The sequence below is a fragment of the Osmia lignaria genome, unplaced genomic scaffold (assembly GCF_051020975.1).
Source record: "Osmia lignaria lignaria isolate PbOS001 unplaced genomic scaffold, iyOsmLign1 scaffold0043, whole genome shotgun sequence".
Taxonomy (NCBI): domain Eukaryota; kingdom Metazoa; phylum Arthropoda; class Insecta; order Hymenoptera; family Megachilidae; genus Osmia; species Osmia lignaria.
The window spans coordinates 275,001-280,000 of record NW_027478184.1 but is presented as its reverse complement, the minus strand read 5'-3'; positions in this window follow the sequence as shown (position 1 = coordinate 280,000).

Sequence of the window (5,000 nt, the reverse complement as noted above, 5' to 3'; positions counted from 1 at the left end):
ACATTGATCGTCATGAAACTGTTTTTTTTTTTGGGAGACGTGTACGCTCCTTTTCATAAAGGAGACTATCTTATTGCGAAAGTCAAAATCGCACGCTCTCACGGCGATTTGCCCCCGTATACGCCTGGGCGTAAGCCCGTGCGTCGCCGACCTAGCGGCCTGCCGATCGGTGTTTAGAGGGAGGCACTTTGAAAGCAACACGCCGTTGGAACTTTGAAAAATTTCGATGCGTCGCCAAAGTTCGTACTTTTCGATAAAATCTTCGTCCTATGATACATTTCGATCAAGAACTACATTGATCGTCATGAAACTGTTTTTTTTTTTGGGAGACGTGTACGCTCCTTTTCATAAAGGAGACTATCTTATTGCGAAAGTCAAAATCGCACGCTCTCACGGCGATTTGCCCCCGTATACGCCTGGGCGTAAGCCCGTGCGTCGCCGACCTAGCGGCCTGCCGATCGGTATTTAGAGGGAGGCACTTTGAAAGCAACACGCCGTTGGAACTTTGAAAAATTTCGATGCGTCGCCAAAGTTCGTACTTTTCGATAAAATCTTCGTCCTATGATACATTTCGATCAAGAACTACATTGATCGTCATGAAACTGTTTTTTTTTTTGGGAGACGTGTACGCTCCTTTTCATAAAGGAGACTATCTTATTGCGAAAGTCAAAATCGCACGCTCTCACGGCGATTTGCCCCCGTATACGCCTGGGCGTAAGCCCGTGCGTCGCCGACCTAGCGGCCTGCCGATCGGTATTTAGAGGGAGGCACTTTGAAAGCAACACGCCGTTGGAACTTTGAAAAATTTCGATGCGTCGCCAAAGTTCGTACTTTTCGATAAAATCTTCGTCCTATGATACATTTCGATCAAGAACTACATTGATCGTCATGAAACTGTTTTTTTTTTTGGGAGACGTGTACGCTCCTTTTCATAAAGGAGACTATCTTATTGCGAAAGTCAAAATCGCACGCTCTCACGGCGATTTGCCCCCGTATACGCCTGGGCGTAAGCCCGTGCGTCGCCGACCTAGCGGCCTGCCGATCGGTATTTAGAGGGAGGCACTTTGAAAGCAACACGCCGTTGGAACTTTGAAAAATTTCGATGCGTCGCCAAAGTTCGTACTTTTCGATAAAATCTTCGTCCTATGATACATTTCGATCAAGAACTACATTGATCGTCATGAAACTGTTTTTTTTTTTGGGAGACGTGTACGCTCCTTTTCATAAAGGAGACTATCTTATTGCGAAAGTCAAAATCGCACGCTCTCACGGCGATTTGCCCCCGTATACGCCTGGGCGTAAGCCCGTGCGTCGCCGACCTAGCGGCCTGCCGATCGGTATTTAGAGGGAGGCACTTTGAAAGCAACACGCCGCTGGAACTTTGAAAAATTTCGGGGCAAAGCAATACGCGGCTGGGACTTTGAAATATTTCGGAGCGCACCTAAAGTTCGTTATTTTGGCTAAACGGAGCGAAAATCTGCATTTATACCATCACGGACGTTAGTTTAATAGCGTTTAACGATGGATCCACGGTACAGAATGCAAAAATATGATTGTTAAAATTTTCGACTAATCGGTTCTAAGAGGCGAAGCAATACGCCGCTGGGACTTTGAAATATTTCGGAGCGCACCTAAAGTTCGTTATTTTGGCTAAACGGAGCGAAAATCTGCATTTATACCATCACGGACGTTAGTTTAATAGCGTTTAACGATGGATCCACGGTACAGAATGCAAAAATATGATTGTTAAAATTTTCGACTAATCGGTTCTAAGAGGCGAAGCAATACGCCGCTGGGACTTTGAAATATTTCGGAGCGCACCTAAAGTTCGTTATTTTGGCTAAACGGAGCGAAAATCTGCATTTATACCATCACGGACGTTAGTTCAATAGCGTTTAACGATCGATCCACGGTACAGAATGCAAAAATATGATTGTTAAAATTTTCGACTAATCGGTTCTAAGAGGCGAAGCAATACGCCGCTGGGACTTTGAAATATTTCGGAGCGCACCTAAAGTTCGTTATTTTGGCTAAACGGAGCGAAAATCTGCATTTATACCATCACGGACGTTAGTTTAATAGCGTTTAACGATGGATCCACGGTACAGAATGCAAAAATATGATTGTTAAAATTTTCGACTAATCGGTTCTAAGAGGCGAAGCAATACGCCGCTGGGACTTTGAAATATTTCGGAGCGCACCTAAAGTTCGTTATTTTGGCTAAACGGAGCGAAAATCTGCATTTATACCATCACGGACGTTAGTTCAATAGCGTTTAACGATGGATCCACGGTACAGAATGCAAAAATATGATTGTTAAAATTTTCGACTAATCGGTTCTAAGAGGCGAAGCAATACGCCGCTGGGACTTTGAAATATTTCGGAGCGCACCTAAAGTTCGTTATTTTGGCTAAACGGAGCGAAAATCTGCATTTATACCATCACGGACGTTAGTTCAATAGCGTTTAACGATGGATCCACGGTACAGAATGCAAAAATATGATTGTTAAAATTTTCGACTAATCGGTTCTAAGAGGCGAAGCAATACGCCGCTGGGACTTTGAAATATTTCGGAGCGCACCTAAAGTTCGTTATTTTGGCTAAACGGAGCGAAAATCTGCATTTATACCATCACGGACGTTAGTTCAATAGCGTTTAACGATCGATCCACGGTACAGAATGCAAAAATATGATTGTTAAAATTTTCGACTAATCGGTTCTAAGAGGCGAAGCAATACGCCGCTGGGACTTTGAAATATTTCGGAGCGCACCTAAAGTTCGTTATTTTGGCTAAACGGAGCGAAAATCTGCATTTATACCATCACGGACGTTAGTTCAATAGCGTTTAACGATCGATCCACGGTACAGAATGCAAAAATATGATTGTTAAAATTTTCGACTAATCGGTTCTAAGAGGCGAAGCAATACGCCGCTGGGACTTTGAAATATTTCGGAGCGCACCTAAAGTTCGTTATTTTGGCTAAACGGAGCGAAAATCTGCATTTATACCATCACGGACGTTAGTTCAATAGCGTTTAACGATCGATCCACGGTACAGAATGCAAAAATATGATTGTTAAAATTTTCGACTAATCGGTTCTAAGAGGCGAAGCAATACGCCGCTGGGACTTTGAAATATTTCGGAGCGCACCTAAAGTTCGTTATTTTGGCTAAACGGAGCGAAAATCTGCATTTATACCATCACGGACGTTAGTTTAATAGCGTTTAACGATGGATCCACGGTACAGAATGCAAAAATATGATTGTTAAAATTTTCGACTAATCGGTTCTAAGAGGCGAAGCAATACGCCGCTGGGACTTTGAAATATTTCGGAGCGCACCTAAAGTTCGTTATTTTGGCTAAACGGAGCGAAAATCTGCATTTATACCATCACGGACGTTAGTTCAATAGCGTTTAACGATCGATCCACGGTACAGACTGCAAAAATATGATTGTTAAAATTTTCGACTAATCGGTTCTAAGAGGCGAAGCAATACGCCGCTGGGACTTTGAAATATTTCGGAGCGCACCTAAAGTTCGTTATTTTGGCTAAACGGAGCGAAAATCTGCATTTATACCATCACGGACGTTAGTTTAATAGCGTTTAACGATGGATCCACGGTACAGAATGCAAAAATATGATTGTTAAAATTTTCGACTAATCGGTTCTAAGAGGCGAAGCAATACGCCGCTGGGACTTTGAAATATTTCGGAGCGCACCTAAAGTTCGTTATTTTGGCTAAACGGAGCGAAAATCTGCATTTATACCATCACGGACGTTAGTTCAATAGCGTTTAACGATCGATCCACGGTACAGAATGCAAAAATATGATTGTTAAAATTTTCGACTAATCGGTTCTAAGAGGCGAAGCAATACGCCGCTGGGACTTTGAAATATTTCGGAGCGCACCTAAAGTTCGTTATTTTGGCTAAACGGAGCGAAAATCTGCATTTATACCATCACGGACGTTAGTTTAATAGCGTTTAACGATGGATCCACGGTACAGAATGCAAAAATATGATTGTTAAAATTTTCGACTAATCGGTTCTAAGAGGCGAAGCAATACGCCGCTGGGACTTTGAAATATTTCGGAGCGCACCTAAAGTTCGTTATTTTGGCTAAACGGAGCGAAAATCTGCATTTATACCATCACGGACGTTAGTTCAATAGCGTTTAACGATCGATCCACGGTACAGAATGCAAAAATATGATTGTTAAAATTTTCGACTAATCGGTTCTAAGAGGCGAAGCAATACGCCGCTGGGACTTTGAAATATTTCGGAGCGCACCTAAAGTTCGTTATTTTGGCTAAACGGAGCGAAAATCTGCATTTATACCATCACGGACGTTAGTTTAATAGCGTTTAACGATGGATCCACGGTACAGAATGCAAAAATATGATTGTTAAAATTTTCGACTTATCGGTTCTAAGAGGCGAAGCAATACGCCGCTGGGACTTTGAAATATTTCGGAGCGCACCTAAAGTTCGTTATTTTGGCTAAACGGAGCGAAAATCTGCATTTATACCATCACGGACGTTAGTTCAATAGCGTTTAACGATCGATCCACGGTACAGAATGCAAAAATATGATTGTTAAAATTTTCGACTAATCGGTTCTAAGAGGCGAAGCAATACGCCGCTGGGACTTTGAAATATTTCGGAGCGCACCTAAAGTTCGTTATTTTGGCTAAACGGAGCGAAAATCTGCATTTATACCATCACGGACGTTAGTTTAATAGCGTTTAACGATGGATCCACGGTACAGAATGCAAAAATATGATTGTTAAAATTTTCGACTAATCGGTTCTAAGAGGCGAAGCAATACGCCGCTGGGACTTTGAAATATTTCGGAGCGCACCTAAAGTTCGTTATTTTGGCTAAACGGAGCGAAAATCTGCATTTATACCATCACGGACGTTAGTTTAATAGCGTTTAACGATGGATCCACGGTACAGAATGCAAAAATATGATTGTTAAAATTTTCGACTAATCGGTTC